This window comes from Mesitornis unicolor, unplaced genomic scaffold (assembly GCF_000695765.1).
Source record: "Mesitornis unicolor isolate BGI_N332 unplaced genomic scaffold, ASM69576v1 scaffold3769, whole genome shotgun sequence".
In the NCBI taxonomy this organism is placed as follows: Eukaryota; Metazoa; Chordata; class Aves; order Mesitornithiformes; family Mesitornithidae; genus Mesitornis; species Mesitornis unicolor.
This window is the reverse complement of record NW_010207807.1, coordinates 29,514-48,129: the sequence shown is the minus strand read 5'-3', so window position 1 is coordinate 48,129 and position 18,616 is coordinate 29,514.

The window sequence follows — 18,616 nt, the reverse complement described above, 5'->3', positions numbered from 1 at the left end:
ATTCTGGAGTTTTATTTTAGAAGATTTAAAATGCATCAAAACTGCTTAGTCTAAATTCTTCTTTTGATCATAAAAGGAAAAAAATCCAGGGCAAGTTACAGGAGTTATCATACTGACTTTTAAAATCTGACTACCCTGCTGTTATCTTTGCCTTTACTTAGATGTTTTTCCTTATTTTCCTCTATTCCTAATGGAGAACAGAACTAAAAAATGCCAAACAAAAGCAACATTTTAAAAAGACAGGAATGGGATTACTTAATCCTTTTGCTACTTGACAGTTATGTAGTATGAATAAAAATGAAGTTGGTTAAGAAAACCGCATGAAAATGCTAATTATGATTAAGGAAATTTTGGAGATAAATGTATCTTGAATTATTCAAACAAAAGAATCCATTTATCTCTGAGTATCAATAATAATGAAGACAAAGTGCAATACTGAGGATCTTTGAAAGGTCACAGGTAAAATTTAAACTGCATCCATAGTGTAAAATTTTACATACTGTTTGCTGAAGTTGTGGCATAAATGTCTTCAGAACTGATGGGTCTACAAAATCAGCTTTAAATTAGAAGGAAAAAGTACATTTGCACTGCTTCAGTAGTACTTGTGTATTGGGTTTTTCTGTGAGGGGTTTTTGGTTGTGTCTTTGGTAACGGGGGAAGGGCTATGGACATGGCCCTTTAAGAAGCTACCTGAAAAGCTTCCCCTTTGCCTTTGTCAGACCCACCTCTGACCACAGCCAAGCTAATCAGTGCCCTTGCGAATTCATGTATTTAAGGGGGGTGCAGGGCATGCCTCGCTCTTTCTGTCTTTGGCACCGGCCCTGACCAGCGCGTTCCCAGGTGCAGGTGACACGGCCCCGGCCTTGTCCGGCTGGGCTTGGCCAGCCCCGACCACAACTTAAGCTTAAGCTCCGCTGCAAATTCATCCCGAAAAAAGAAAGAGAGAGCTGGGATCTCCATGAACATCGGAGGAGACCTGCAGCAGAGAAAGGAGTGGGGCCCAAGGAGAACAACTTTGAAGAACACCAAGGTCGGTCTGAAGGAAAGAAAAGACAGGGAGGAGAAGGACGCAGAACCCAGGTTTCCCCTTTGCAACCCGTGGCGAGAGCCACATTGACTGGTCGTGTGTGAGGGAACTGTGACCATGGGCAGACCCAGATTGGAGTTTTGTGGACTTGGGCTGAAGCAGTTTTGTGTGTGAAGGAAACTGCAGCTGTGGGCAGACCCATGTTGGACTTTTGAGGACCCTTTTTTTCCCTATGGAAAGGGGGCCATGTGGAAGCAGAGAGAGAGACACTGGACTGAGGTTTTGGTTTGTTTTTTTTTCCCCTTCTCCTAAGAAGCACGTGGTATGGCGGAAGACCGACTGCAAACCTCCACTCCCATCCTCCTGCGCCTCAAGGCAGAGGGGGAAGGGAAAGGTGAAGGAACCGGGAACAAAAGCTGAGCCCGGGAAGAAGGGAGGGGTGGGGGGAATGTGTTTTGATTTTGAGATGTTTGTATCTCCCATTGTTCTACTCTGATGTTGGTAACAAATTAAAATTGTTTTGTTTTTTATTCCTTATGTTGAGTCTGTCTTTCGCCTGTGACCTGTTTCAGTGTTGAGAAGCCCTCCAGTCCTTATTTTGACTAGCCCTTTTTTTGAGCATCATGATGCTCAGTTATGTGCTGGGCTTAAACCACGACAACTTGTCATGTAATTGTGCACCAGTATGACAAAGGGCTTTCAGTTTTTGCCGTAATTCGTTGAATATTCACCTGTGAGCTGTAATAAATCACTTAGAAGTCCAGATTTGTGTAACTCCTGAAGCCTGGATAGGAACAAAAGTCATATATCTAAACAACCCTCCGATAATGGCATTCAAACCCTATTGTAGTTTTTCAGTTCTCCGGGTTCCTAGCAAAACCTCTATTTCCACTGAAACTAGTGAAAACCTCAGCCTGTCTCACTTCTCTCGTGCTTATGAAAATGATTGAAATAATTTCAGTGACTTTGCAATGAATTTTGAAACCAGTTGTGAGCATTCTATGAATTAAAATTTCTGTTTATATTCAAAATCAGTGGACAGCTTTTCCTGGTTTCTTTTCAAGCAACAGAGATAAAATATTCTGCAGTGACACACTGTTAATGAAGAATCTTTTATAAAATACAAAGCTTTAAGATGCAAGCTAAATGATATTAGGTTGCTCGTTAAAAAGTTATTGCCATATACTGGCAATATTACTAAAGTAAATATTTTAATTATTTCTCTTGGAACTTCTTCATATTTTTATTTCTTTAGTAGGACTTGTGATACAATTCAATTTTCTTGTGTTAACATACTAAAGAACACACACAATTGTAACAGTATCTACATCCATTCCACAGAACTCAACAAACACCATTATATCAGCATAACAAAATAATAATTTAAGGACATTTTAAATGTCTTCATATATTGATTCTTTAATCTGATTAAATAGTCTAATGAAACTGCCACAAAAAAAAGGCCAAATGAAACCAAACAAACAAACAAACACAAAAAAATAAACAACACAAAAGTGAGAAGGGAGAGAGAGGGGTTGTGTTTGGATTTGCTATAGAGAGGATATTTCTGTAAAATATACTTTGATTCTTTTTTCCCCAATTTCCTATAACATCAAATGTTTTGCCCTTTTCCAAATTAATAAAAGTTTCCTTTGGTACTCCTAACATAACCCCGGAAAGCTCCTTCCACTAAGAATAAAGTATTAGGAGGGCTCCCCGTCAATTTCATTATAGTTTAGAACTGAAGGTCTGTGTTCTTTATCTGAATAGAAAATCTATTCTAATTCAAAGTGCTCTTGTCATTGTAACTCTAAATTGGGCCATGTGTAATGAGTAGTAAAAGCTAAAAAATTCAGACACAAACAATTGTATTTTCTATCATTGTTAAATAATAATGAATCATATTTAATTAAAAATTCATAAACCTAAAAATATTTCTGTGCATTAGCACTGAAATAAAGTGATGTCAGATAAGGTTGTCTCAACATTTTGACAAGCACCTTTAGCATAAAGAAGTGCTAGTCAAAGCTTACATTTTTTGTTCTGACAGAAATGTTTTTATGTGAATGTCTGATATCATTTAATGAAAAAAAATTATACAACTATTCTGAAAATATCATGGTGTGCTCTGTTTCCAAAAATGAATATGTACCCAAGGATACTGTAAGCTTTTAAATTCCTGGATCCTTTGGGCTTCCTAATTTCAAGCATATTGGAATCCAGGTACAGTGAGTTCTGGTCCAGAGGCTATCAAGAGGAAAGTAAGAAGAACTGCTGTTAGAAATTGATGCACTTTTTGCTTGCTTTATTTATGTGCATAATTGCATAAAAGTCTTCTAAGAGACTGGTCCCTCTGTGGACATTAAGTTTTACCCCAAGAAGAAATTAGTACTAGAGGAAAGTTTTGAAATTTGAAACTTTTGTAAGATAGTGTGCAACTGTTGCCTGCTATGCAACAGACTTCCAGGATTTATCTCTTGCCTCCTTCAGTGAGTATTCTACTTTTATCATGATTAAGAAATTTGCCTACAAGAAAGACGGGGAGGGACTTTAGTGATAGGACAAGTGGTAAGGGTTTTAAACTGAAAAAGAGTAGATGAAGGACAAGTCCTGCCTGACCAACCTAGTGGCTTTTTATGATGGAGTGGCTACATCAGTGGACAAGACAAGAGCAATGGATGTCATCTATCTGAACTTCTGCAAGTCCTTTGACACAGTCACCCACAACATCCTTCTCTCGAAGTTGAAGAGGTATGGATTTCATGGGTGGATTGTGCAGTGGATAAGGAATTGGTTGGATGGTTGCATTCAGAGGGTAGTGGTCAATGTCCAAATGGGAATGGGTGAAAAGTGATGTCCCTCAAGGGTCCATGTTGAGACCAGTGCTGTTTAATATCTTCATCAATGACACAGACAGTGGGATTGAGGGCATCCTGAGCAACTTTGCAGATGACACCAAGCTGACTGGTGCAGTCAACATGCCAGAGGCACTGGATGTCAACCAGAGGGATCTGGACAAGCTGGAGAGGTGGGCTCATGTGAACCTCAAAAGGTTCAACAAGGCCAAGTGCAAGGTCCTGCACTTGGGTAGAGGAAAGCCTCATTATCGATTCAGGCTGGGGAATGATGTACTGGAAAACAGCCCTGAGGAAAAGAACTTGGAGGGACTAGTAGATGAGAAGCGGGACAATTTCATTGTTATCTCTCTCATACACACAAGCATGTATATCTATCAATTTTAAGAGCTTCATTTACTCTTAAACTAGCATAACAGTATAAGATTTCAAATATTTTCAAACAACAAGCTGTTCTTGGACAAGCTGGAGAAGTGGGCCCAGGTGAACATCATGAGGTTCAACAAGGTCAAGTGCAGGGTCCTGCACCTGGGTCGGGACAATCCTCATTACCAATACAAGATAGGAGATGATGTGCTGGAAAGCAGCCCTGAGGAGAGGGACTTGGGGGTACTAATAGACGAAAAGCTGGACATGAGCCACCCATGTGCATCTGCAACTCAGAAGGCCAACCACATCCTGGGCTGCATCAAAAGAAATGTGGCCAGAAGATCAAGGGAGGTGATTCTGTCACTCTACTCTGCTCTGGTGAGACCTCACCTGTAATACTGTGTCCAGCTTTGGGGCCCCCAACAAAAAAAAGGACATCAAACTGTTGGAGCAGGTCCAGAGGAGGGGCACAAAGATGATCAAAGGGCTGAATTACCTCTCCTATGAAGACAGGCTGAAAGAGTTGGGGTTGTTCAGCCTGGAAAAGAGAAGGCTCTGGGGAGACCTGATAGCAGCCTTCCAATACCTGAAAGGTGCCTATAAGAAAGATGGAGAGGGACTGTTTACAAGGGCAGGTACCAATAGGACAAGGGGTAATGGTTTTGAACTAGAGCAGGGTAGATTTGGATTAGACATTAGGAAGAAATTCTTTACTATGAAGGTGGCGAAACACTGGGACAGTTTGCTCAGTGAGGTAGTGGAGGCCACATCCCTGAAGACATTCAAGGTCAGGCTTGATGGGGGTCTGAGCAACCTGTACTAGTTAAAGATGTTCCTGCTCACTGCAGAGGGGTTGGACTAGGTGACCTTTAAATGTCCTTTCCAATTCAAAGTATTCTATGATACTATTCTATAATTTGGATTATATATTAGGAAGAAATTCTTTACTGTGAGAGTGGTGAGACATTGGAACTGGTACCCAGAGAAGTTCTAGATGCCTTTTCACCATAAGTGTTCAAGGGCAGGTTAGATGGGGCTCTGAGAAACCTGATACAGTAGAAGGTGTCCCTGGCCACAGCAGGATCTTGGAACTAGGTGATCCTTAAGGTTCTTTCCATCCAAAACCATTGCATAATTTTATGAAATTTCTCCCTTGTTGAAACCTCTCTGATAATATGGAGTTAAATTCAGCTTTTAAGTAAACTGTCACAACTTTTTTTGGCTTGGAATGATCAGCACTTTTATAATAGATGAATTCAGTCCACTGCTCTTAATAAAGTTGTGAGCACTTAGCAGGAGAAACATTACACTAAATACAGGAACTGCGGAGAGCCTTTGTCTGTTAGGTACTATTAATTTATGTTTATGAAGTGTACACAGCCCTCCACAGTATTAATATGCATCACACTCGTGTTGGAAGGATTCAAGCCTCTCTTTGCAATCAGTGATACTGCTGAAAATAGTTCAGAGTCTGTTGACCTCTCATTAGCTAGTATTTGATTGCCAAACCATTTTATTCTTGTTTCTGTCAAGTTTTGGGAAGGCTGAAGTGACTTTACTGTAGAAAGAACCATTATCTTTGATGCTAGTCTATCACTATAGATTATACAACTAGGCTAAACCTCATACACCCTGATACGCTTTTTTAAATATTCACAGATTTTCTGAATAAATGTCCCTTTCCCCAAGAGTACTTGAAAAGTACAAGGCAAGTAAGTAAATGAATGCCTACCTCAAGAACTAATGCTAACAAAACTTTGCTTTGTTGAGAAGAATAGAGGGAGCAACTGGTGTGAGTCAGTGGATTGTTGTTGCAAACTGCATAGCAAATAATGAAATATGAATGGGTTGAAGAATGAACAGGTTAAGAAATAGTACTTATATGGATTTTAGCATTGGTTATATTAATTCTTTTTAAATTTCAGTCTTACTTAAAATGACAACTTGGTTCTTCTTGAGTTCACGGTAATTTCTCTGCTGACAATAAGGTAATTGGGATTGCAGCCTTTGTTTCTATGATCTATTACAGTAGAATGAAAGGAAAAAAAATGAAGAAAGAAAGGAAAGAAGAAGAAAAGAAAGGAAGGAGAAAAGAAGGAAAGAAAGGAAGACAGGAAGGAAGGAAGGAAGGAAGGAAGGAAGGAAGGAGAAAGGAAGGAAGGAAAGGAAGACAGAAAGGAAGAGGAAGGAAGGATGGAAGGACGGAAAGATGGAAGGAAGGAAAGGAAGACAGAAAGGAAGATGAAGGAAGGGAGGAAGGAAGAGAAGGAAGGAAGGAAGGGAGGAAGGAAGGAAGAGAAGGAAGGAAGGAAGGAAGGAAGGAAGGATATGGTTGTGGTTACACTGCCATTTATGGATCTCATTTCTTAATTACATAAGGCATTTTTGTTACTGGTAGCAGCAGTTAGCCTTACTACTTCAGGTTTAATTGACATCATCCAAGATTATTTTTATGATGAAAACACATGAAAAAATATGTAGGCATGCAGATACACATGTATCTTAAAAATAGAAGTAAGTCAAATAGAAAACCATAATACTACCTGCTATGATTTGTTTCCTAAAGAGAACTTACTGTTTCTAAGTGTAATTAAAACTTAAATCCCATCGGATACTGGGAAGTTTGAATACGCTGTAACAGAAGTATACCTTCCCAGTGTTTGAGCACATCAAGGCCCTTTTCTACCTTGAGAGGACTCTTAAACCTACCAGCCACATGAGGGCAGCAAAGACTCAAACTCTAATGATTGCGTGAGTCATTGACAAAATTACGCATGCCAGAGTGGCTTTTTGATTTTTTTCCACTTCCCTTTTTCTTTTCCCAGCTAAATTTTAGGAAGGTCATGTCAGCGATGGTGAAAATTCTGTCACTGCAGTCTTTTAGAAATAACTAGAGAAGCCTCTGATGGTACATACTTGATGGCACTCTCTTGCCGTGAGGAAGGTTAAATGGCTTTAAATGGGCATTTCCAATATTAACTTGTAATCCCAAAACACATTGGTGAAGCCTGGTTTTGCCACACTATGGATGAGAGAAACTAAATCATGACATAAAAAAACCCTCTTCTACTTTGTTCCTAAGATGCAGAATACAGAAACTTTTCCTGTGATGCAGTGCTTTAGTAGTTTTTCTTCTTTTGAGTAGTACACATTCTATGTGCATATGAATGCTCTTCACATTCATGCCTGCTTTTTCTGTCACATTGATTGCAAAGCATCTGAATACCATGATCTTTATTATTAAGTTTCAATTCTCTATAAGTTCCACAAATGAAACTTTACATAATCTGAGCCAAGAGAGGCCCAACTATCTAGTGTCTTTTCAGTACAAACTTAAATCAAATGGTAAGAGTTTACATTTCAAGTTACTATATATATATATATTTTCTAGTTCATGCTTGTCAGAGAATAAACTTTAAAAAACCCAGAAATGCATAAAATCTAGATTAATAAGCATGAGTGACCTGCAGCTCTTTTGGCTTTTACTAAACAGATAATTTCCCAGCTAAACAAAGTTAAATTAGTCAAAATTTACTCAAAATTTAGCCAAGTTCTTCTGAAATGTAAGGTATTTGTTGTAAATTAAAATCCTAAAACCTTCAATCTCTGCGGTTTGATACAGCGCTGGTGCTATACAGGTGTTTTTAGAAAGCTGATGAAATTTTTGTGCTTCAAACCTCTTCACTCAGTAGATGCCAACCATTATAGTGCCATTTTCTGAAACTTTATTGCTGACAAATATTAACATTACCTGAGCCATTAAATATTTGTGGTAGTAAAATCTGAGCTTTTCCAGGAATTAGACTTGATCATATGTCACACAGAGCAAGAACCAACCATGGCTGTCACCTTCTTCATATACCATTGTTGTCCTGGTAGAGATGAGAAGTTGGGCATCATTACTTTTATTATTTGTATTAATGCTAATAGAAACTTTTTACCAAGGAATGGTAATGTTGATGTTCAAATAGAGCATGTAGAGATGAATGGTAGACATCTCTCTCCCATAGTACCCTTGCCCTATCCATTAACTTCCAGACACCATAATGAGAACTCAATTTCTCAAGCAGATAGCAATGTGAGGTTTTGCTTGCATTAGTGTTGCCTTGCACATGCTGGGAGGCTATGAGTTCTCCTTAGCTTCTCTGTTGAGTAAGGAGATCAAGACCTTGCAACAAAGAACTCTTTTTGTGTTTACTATATGTAAAAGCCATATGCCTTCTCTCAAACTGCATTCCACACTTTTCTTGTGTGGAAAGGGACTGTCTGCCTGTCGTAACTTATTTGAGGGATAAGCATATATGTGACCTGTCTCAAACACAAAAGATAGATTGCTTATCACCATCTGGTGTTTTTGAGATGTGTAGTCGATACATGTATTTGCGTTCTGCTCACCTTTCTTCCCTCTAACAGTCGTCTTCTTGTTTCTTAGAACAAATTAAATAATTGCAAACATTTTCTTTAATACAAAGCACATCAAAAAAGAGGAGTGAGGCAAGGGCTAGAGCATACTTGACACAGTTAGAGCAACAGAGGATCTCAATGCCCGTGAGTGTACTATGCCACAAAACAGATATAAGAAACATATGATTGTGCATCAATATTTGAAACAATTTCAGGTCTATTGTGAGTGCTTCACCAGACTGTTGAAAAATTGTGAGTTAGGGGACAGACAAGAAATTAACTGCATGTTTTGGACTCTAGAGGCTATATCTGAAACAGAATGATTTCATGATCCCCTTTAAGTGATCAAGAGTACCAGCACATGAGTAATCCTACTTGCGCTTCAAATAAGACCAACATAATAGTAATTCAGAATATTTGTGGGCATCTCCTACATATCACTGCCTATTGGTCAAAAGAAGCTTTGATACCTAAATTATCCATTGACCAATTTCCTGTACATATGGAAATTATTCTGGAAAGAGTTTCATCCTAATAAAATTGTCACATTGATGATGAAATAATTTCCTTAAGTTCCTTCAGATGCTTAGAAACAATTTTATTGAAGAGTATTGGTCATTTAAATAATCACTTCAGCCAATTTTGAATATTTATTAAAAATGCTTAGCTTTTCGTTTTAAAACTTAGTAAGTTAGAATTTAAAGTTTAGCAAATTTGATTAAATAATTTTTAAAAAATAACTTCTGGGGGAAAATGACTGGGGAGAAGAAAACCAACAAACTTTTAAAATACAACATAAAGGAAATTAGACATCACCACATCCAGATGAGTAAAGATTTTTTCCTGTGTATTCTTAAATGTACAAGCCTGACTGCAAAGTGAAAAAAACCAAATAATTTTAATGTAAGAAATCTGGGGTTAGAAAAATAGATTTTATTGTCTAGATAGGCAATATTCTTTAAAAATTTCATTGGCTTTTTCTGGCTTTAATGGGATTTAATTTGAAAGATGTTGACTGGTACCAGAAAAAAATAATTACTGTCAATTTTTCCTAGCATGCTGTACCTCATTTATTTCAGTGGCTTCTGTTTACTTCTCTTTGTCCTGTGAATCATGCTAAAACTTTCTGAAATGCTTTAAAGCCATGCTGTATTTGTTTTAAACACATTTCCTACTGAAAGTACATTTTCTGTTCCAGTGTCTAGAGATGCCAAAGTAGACTGCTGTATTTTGTATCATTTTTAAATGAAATCTCATAAATAATAGTTAAGATAATAAAATATAGATGTTTTCAGTTAAAACTTGTTCTATACTGCAGAACACACTTTGCAACTCAAAATAACTACTATTTGCATATGCAAGACTTGTGTCAGTGTAAATCAGGAGTGTTTCTACTCAAGTTCCTATTGTTGCATTACTGTAAAACATGTATGACATCCAAAGTCAAGCATTCAAAAAACATAATATGAAAAAAATACGTAAGTAAAAAAAAAAAAGATTGTTAAGTTTTATTGTGCAAAAATATTTGTATCCATTAGGGAATTAACTAGTATATCCAAATGCCCTGTCACATACTAGGAAAAGAGTGCTCTGCTGTCTCATTAAAAATTGCTCACTGTTTTCCCATGGATTTTTCATAGACAGATTTTTTTTCTCCTAAGTTTTACTTCTCAAGCTCTTCGTGTTTGGCCACTGCAGAAGGAAAGCAGGAAACAGTTTACTCTGCATGTTTTTAAAAATGAGTACCTGCAGTAGGTTCTTTTACAAGTGCTTCTGATGCTATAAATAGAAAATAGAACAGACTTCTTCAGTTATGTTAAATATTGCTGATTCAGCATGTGCAAGCACAGACAAAATGAACAGCTTTTGAGCACTTAGAAAACAGCTTTTTGACTTTCTTCTGCTGGATGGTTACAGAAAGCAACTTTAGGCCAGAAAAAAAGTCAAAACAGTACTTCAAGGTTAGCTGTTGGACTTGATATATAGGTTTTCTGTATGTTTCAGAAAGGTAAGCCAGAACAGTCAATTTACAAGCCAAATTTGCAACGAGAGGGAATCAGCATGTACCTGACTAGAACTAGTTGGAGCATCTTCAGTCCCAGTCCTAAGAAGCATTTAAAGACGAATCTGCATTTATTTTTGACTGATCAAACCAAATCTTCTTGTAAAATAGGTATGTCAGTCTTCTTGACAAAGGAAGAGAAATTCCTGGAAGGAATACATGAGCAAAGATTCATTCTTTCTTGAGGCAGTAAATAGAAGTATACCAAGGACGTTTCTGAGCCTGTCAAAGGCTTAGGATTATTAACAGGAGAAGAACCCGAACAGCAGAGTGCCTTGCTGGCAAGCCTAACCTTTCCTTAGGAGCATACTGATTCTTTTTTCTGTGTTTGGCTTAATAAATCATGCACTCTTTTGCACACAATTTTTACATAACTTCAGCAGGTGATATGAGGAACACAATAGTGGCCTCAGTACACTCTTGAGAGAAGGAAGATGCTCACTGTAATCTTTGCAGGGCACTAAAACTGGGGCTCTTAAATTTTGTGTACATGCTTTAACTGCTGAGTTGTTGCATAGAAGGGAGTGAGTTTCTTGTCATTTGTCAAGGTTAGTTTTTTATTTTGTTTTCAAAAGTGACTTTGCAGCCTATGTCTGCATTAGGCTTGTTATACATGGAATTTCCATTGATGTTTTAGAAGAGGGAGGATTTCCTCAGGATGTATATCTATTACTGAGCACTGTCGAGGCTGAGGCAGTTCAGCAAATGTAAACAGGAAGAGGCATGAAGTGAGAGGATTTTCAGGATTACACTAAATTCTGATTTTTTCTGCTACTGGGTTTCTACCTTAACCAAAAATTCTCCATAGAAAAGTTATCTTGATTAGTAAAGAAAACCTATGGACAGCTTCTTGAAGAACCTGGCACATTGTCTTGGGAGCAAAAGCACTCTTCAGAGCACATTTTCAACTGTGTGTAAGTGAGGTTATGAATGGTGTATCTGTGTGTCTGTGAGAAGGTTTCAGATTACTTGTTCGTCATACCTTTGGAGGTTGTACTGTGTTTGTCTGGGATGGAATTAGCTTTCTTCATTGTAACCCTTTGTGTTTATGACTAAAACAGCACTGATAACACACCAACAGTTTGGCTACTGCTGAGCAGACAAGGCTTTATTTTTCACACTCTGCCACTTCAGTGAGTAGGCTGGGCATACGCGAGACACTGGGAGGGGACACAGTCAGGACAGAGGACTCCAGCTGGCCAACTCCCACACCATAGGATGTCACACTCAGCAATAAAAGTGGGGAGAGGGTTTTTCTTGGGAGGTAGTCATGCTTGGAGACTGTCTGATCATTGGTCTACTTGTAGGAGGTGGTGACAATCACTTGGTTTTGGTTTTGGGTTTGGTTTTTTTTTCTCCTCTTTCCTTCATTTATTAAAATGACTTTATCTTGACCCATGAGTTTTCTGACTTTCACTCTTCCTTTCTGTCCCTCATCACCCTGGGACTGAGGGGTGAGTGATTTGCTGTGTGGTGTTTAGCTGCAGACCGGAGCCAACCCACCACAGAGGCTCTGTCTCATGCAGAAAAGAAGGCAGATTCTGAATTCCTGAATACAGAGGAAGTAATAATGATGGAGCCTTGTTCAGCTCAAATCGGTTATGGCTTACAACACTTTGTCTGTTTCATGTTATGCTGTTTCATGTAATCCTGCAGTGCTTTAGTGTCAATGCATGAATGGTCTCTCAATTACAGATCAAAAGTAGTGTGCTATTTCTAGGAAGGCCATTCTGTCCTACAGTCCTTTATAGACCATTTTAATTGGAAGACTGGTCCCATTTAGCTTTTCCCATGTACTTAAGTTACCTCTGCTGCTTAGTGTTTGAAATGGGGGTTTCACTCTGCTCATGACAACTGTTTTCTAGAGCTATTACCTAGATGAGCTGTCAAATCAATATGCTCTTTCATAAAATCTGAGCCCTGACAGGGCTTTCTCCTCTCCATAACCATCAAGAGACAACACAAACACCTCTGTCATCTTGGGCTGCAGATCACTATCTCGCAGGTCACTATCTCCCAGATCAGATAAATAGCAGAAGAAAGAGGACACAACTCCAGAGTCCGTCACCTCCTTCTCTTTATATTCCTTCCCTTAAAAGGTGAGTTACATAGTGTAGATAAAAAATGGGAGAAGATACACTAAAAGTTTTGATGCTGTGATTTGTTTTTTCCTTATTAATTCATAGTCTGATTTCTGCTGATGTCAGTTTGCAGTATATTAAGTTGATATTTGTTCATTCTGAAACATCTTATGTAAACCAGAACTACAGTTCTCTGCCTGTACTGCTGTGTCATTTATTTTTTTGTCAGATGTTCCTACCATGAAAGTTCAGCTGTAATCAGATATGCAGCAAGACCCATAACTGGAAGAGTAATGAATGCACAGTGATATAAAGATCAAAGCAACCCGAAGAGGTTACAGCAGCAGGGGTTGAGGCAACGGAAGCATTCTGAATAATATTAAATGTATTCCCCTGATATCACTGACTACAGAGGGTCATTTAACTCCAAGGACAAAATTAAAAATGTAACTATTTACTGCAAGCATGTGACCAAATAATATAAGACATTCTGTATAGTCATTTATTTTTGTTCTCTCCTAATATAATTCCATTTCCTTCTCATACACCTTGACAGCTTCAGAGAAAGGAAGGAATTAGTTATGCTTCTTGAGTTACCCTTTCTGACAGAGGCATGTAGTAGAGAAGCATGCATTTGACTAGTAAATGCACAATATTCAACATGTGAGAACAATAAATCATCTCCAAGACTACAACACATAGCAAGAGAGTAGTAGGCTGCACTTCTGAATACTGGACTAACACTGGCCACTCATCTAGCCAGAGAGTCACTATGTTCCCCTTTCTCTCTCCTCATGGGTTCTCAGGACACAAGGAAGTAACCAGGACAGCTGAAATGTATGCAAAAGTGAAATACACGCAAAAGCTGACTTGTGTTGTAGAGGTTATCATCTTTATGCAGTAATGAAATTAGACTAGACTAGACTAGACTAGACTAGAATAGAATAGAATAGAATATAGAAGAATAGGTTGGAAAAGACCTTTAAAATGATCAAGTCCAACTGTTAACCTAGCACTGTCAAGTCCACCACTAAACCATGTCCCTACGCATCACATCTACACATCTTTTAAATACCTCCAGGGATGGTGGCTCCCCTTCATTCCTGGGCAGCCTGTCCCAGAGCTTGACAACCTTTTCAGTGAACAAATATTTCCTAATATCCAATCTAAACCTCCCTTGGTGCAATTTTTGGCCATTTCTTCTTGTTCTATCGCTTGCTACTTGGGAGAAGAGACTGATACCCACACTGCATATTAGTGTCCCCATTAAAGACAAAAGTGTTTAAGTACTATACAAAGGTATGCAGAATTGAAGGAAATATGGCAAGTACAATAGTTAAAATCTGAGTAAAATCATAAAATATGCATGCGTATATGGATGTCGTATGTAATAAAAAAGAACTGGCTTTGTGTAATTCGGAAAATCAGTGGTGAGTCGATGATCAATTAAATTTAAAATAAAATCATAATAAGAAAATAAGACTGATCAAACTGGGGTAGTAACCTTTGCCAGCACTAGCATAAGCTGATATTCCAGCAAAACATGTAGGAACAAAGCAAGTTATGTGACTCCCTCAGGTGCTAATCAACCACTATTCAGAGACTCCCTAAACCACATGTGATTCCTCTGTATTACGCAGACCACAAATTATTAGTTTTTAATGAATTTGTCCAGCCTCTTTTTCAACCTATGTAAACTCTAAGCCTCCATGTTTATTTCAGCCATTCACCATCTGAAGAACTACCTTCATTTTTTTTTTTGTTATCTTGACTCCTGCTAGTTTCATGTGATGCCCCCTACTTCCTGTAGTGGAAGTCACAGTAAATTTATGTCTCTCCAGTCTATTCACATTGGCAATAATTTTATAGATTGCTATTCTGTTCCTCCACTCCTAACTGAACTGTCTTTCTAAAAGAAGTCATAGTTTTCATGCATATGTAGTTAGGTCCATAATACCATTAAGTTTAGTAGAGGTTAGGAGACTAAGTACATAGGATGGACTTAGCATAAGTCACAGAATAGCAAGAATAATTGAAGTTGGAAGACACCTTTGGAGATCATCTAGTCCAACCTCCTGGCATAGAGTAGGGTCAGTCAGAGCAGGTAGCTCACTATTCAGCTGAATTTTAAATATCTCCAAAGATGGATACAGCTCAATGTCTTTGGGCAACATGATCCAATGCTTGACCATTCTGACAGTAAAGAAGCTTTTTTCTTACATTTTAGTTCAGTTTCAATTTGTGTCCATTGCCTCTTGTCCTGTCACTGGACTAAGAAATGCCTGGCTTCATCTTTACTTCCATCTGCCAAGTACTTATACATATTGCTAAGATCCCCCTGAGCCATGAGAAGTATTTTGACTGGGACTACAGCTGTGAAAGTAAGATAGAAAAAAAAATCTGGGGATTTTATTTGTAAACTAAATATGAATAAGGGAAGTTTATCAATAAAATAAATAGAGCATTTTTTAAAAAAGAGAAACTTAGCTTTGCTCAAAAAAACTAATGTTGTTTATGTGCTGACAACATATCTGAATTTTGATTTAAATATGAAGAGAAAAGGAATGAGGTTGTTATAGATTTGTCATTAACAGAAGGTTGTGAAGGGGTGTAATATAAACTTTGTAATTAATTCACACTCTAAATGTCACCTCAGAGGGTTATTATTAGGAGTCATTTGATTATTTGTTTTCATAAAAGTTTGTAAAGCTCAAAAATATTTCTATGCACACAGGATTTGAATGTCTATGTTAATAATAATACTAAAACTAATAAAATAACTGCAAAGAATTTACAACCCCAAACCTAAGCAAGTAAAATACACTCACTAATGCCATATGAAATACCTGTAACCTAGTGGTTTATTGTATTTTCTTTCTGTATTCATTTAATAGAGATTCATTATTTCATAGCAACACAGTCTATAATAAGTCTTTTGTAACAGTAATGGAGGTAAATCTATAAAGAACATAGTATGTGCAGAACCATATTTTTTTACTAGTGTGAAGCATATGGTGTGTTTGTGTGGATATAGACATCTTATTTTTAAAGAAAGAATATTTTCAAGGTATTTTCAATAATAATATCGTCAGTAATCTGTTGAGTCATATATTACTCTTTGCTCCATAATGAACTCTTCTTCCATAACCTAGAGCAAATCCTTAGTAACTGTGATTTTGAACAGTGAAATCTAGAGCAAATTTATAAGTAAAAATTATGAAAGTATAAAACATTCAAACACATCTTTGTGCAAGAGATATCTACTGTTATTGCTTTCCAAATTCTTGCTACTTGACTCACTGACAATATTGCCAATCTGTGTTTAAAGAATAATTTTCAGACTTGTGTAATAGCATTCTTAAATCCAAATACTAGCAATTTTTAATATTCTGATCCCACAGAGAAATTGTCTGAACTTTCCTAAGTAGTGGCATTTTCAGCTTTCTTGGGAAGGCAAGGAAGACTTTTTCCTTCTTACCTGAAATTCCTGAAATGTTCTCTTGTGGCCAAGAAGGCCAATGGCATCCTGGGTTGTATTAGAAGGGGTGTGGTTAGTAGGTCGAGAGAGGTTCTCCTTACCCTCTACTCTGCCCTGGTGAGACCACATCTGGAATATTGTGTCCAGTTCTGGGTCCCTCAGTTCAAGGACAGGGAATTGCTTGAAAGAGTCCAGCGCAGAGCCACAAAGATGTTTGAGGGAGTGGAGCATCTCCCTTATGAGGAGCGGCTGAGGGAGCTGGGTCTCTTTAGCTTGGAGAAGACTGAGAGGTGATCTCATTAATGTTTATAAATATCTAAAGGGCAAGTGTCAGGAGGAAAGAGCCAGGCTCTTCTCAGTGATAGCCAATGATAGGACAAGGGGCAATGGGAGCAAGCTGGAGCATAGGAGGTTCCATGTGAACAAGAGGAAAAACTTCTTTACTGTGAGGCTGACAGAGCACTGGAACAGGCTGCCCAGAGAGGTGGTGGAGTCTCCTTCTCTGGATACATTCAAAACCCGTCTGGACGCATTCCTGTGTGACCTAGTTTAGGTGATCCTGCTCTGGCAGGGGGGTGGGACTAGATGATCTTTTGAAGTCTCTTCTAACTCCTAACATTCTGTGATTCCTTTCAAATATTCTGTTATAAATTTGTCACCCACAATGTAAGCTTATCAGCTAGATTTCCTTAGATACTTCTTAGCTGAATGCTTTACATTCAGAATTTTATTTCAGCACCATGTCATAACTATTTAACTTAAAAAACGGGTTTGTTTATGCCTGTGGAGTGTTTTAGTGCCATCATGTGCAGGTGTTTTGCAGAACGTCTTGTGATTGCAGGGAGGGCACTGTTGAGAAATTTAAGATGGTGCTAGGTGTTTGTGCACCAGTATCTTACATTTGGAAACTGAAACAAAAGTATTCTCTCAATTCTATTCCTTCTGTGCCATTATCTTAGCTTCCCATAACTCTGAAAGAATGTGAGGTTTATGTGACATTCCATAAATGAGAGAAAGACAGTCACCCACTTTAACATCTTGATTGCGCAAGAATTTGTAGAGACTTTTTTAAGATGTGGTGCTGATAAACTGAAGTAGTTATCTGATACAATGTACAAATGCACTGAGGTTCCTTAATCCCATTGACTTCATGTCATCGGGGTTGCCTTGACATATTTTAAATCTTGTAAATTTCATATTTGTCTAATTACCTTTTAAAAATAAGGTATTAAAAAACTGACAAGCATCTTTTAGAAACAGAGTGAGATAACAGGGAATTAAACACAAGTTTCCTGGATCCCAAGTTATGCATAAATGAAAAGCAAATATTTTCCTTAGTTCTATAGAGCTGTTTACAAAAATTACTCATTAAAACTGTTTGATCATTCTTTTAAAAAAGATCTTAAATGCATTAGTAATTACATACCATTTTTTTTAATCTTCCTGGAGGTTTATTATTTATGTGATAGAAACAACTCAGTTACAAACCTCTTCAATGTCAAAAATATGCATTCAATATTCATTTTGGTATTAATTTAACATACAACAACTCACTCTCAAATATGGATTGTGTGTAGCAGCATGTTTAAGACCAAATTTTCTGTCTACCTGTTTTGTAGGTTAGGCTCCTGTACAGACTCTCCTGCTTAGAGCAAATGCTACCTATTCAAGAGATCTAATGTTCACTCAGTATCCACTAGAAATACAACTCACAGGAGAGCCATGCTACATGATGTCAACAAGTTAAACGTTGCTCTCACTTATGTTGACTTTAGTAGTGATATACATGCAAATTACTAATACAGTTACAAAGAGCAGAGTTTGGCTACAGGATTGCACACCTGTAAATGAGCCATGACAGATGTTTATTTTAGCTGTGGTAGCAGGGCAATGCAGCACTATGTAATGTAGCATTGCTGTGCATAACTACATGAGAAGGATTGCTAAGTACCTCCACATGTGTGAATTTTGTATGAATGAAACCTGCGTTGTAACTAGTAGCAAATATATTTTTTGAGAGCTATTTTAGGCCCACTCTGCAGTATCATTGTCTTTGCTATGCTGTCAAGATGTGTGAAAATTAATAATGCCACCTTCCAAATGAAAATTTCTATGCTGGCAACGCCACTCCATGTCATTCCAACTGCTTACCTGTCCTATGAGAAGAGAGCTTTGGTTGGCTTAATTTGTCTTTCAGGGAACATAGGATACCTTTACTGATAATGAAAAAAAGATTTCTTGTTGCCATATGCTGTGTGTCTTCCTCAGAACTCTGCTGGTAGAAGCTATGTAAAACATGCTTTTAATGCAGCCCTATCCGATTGTACTGAATGATCCCAA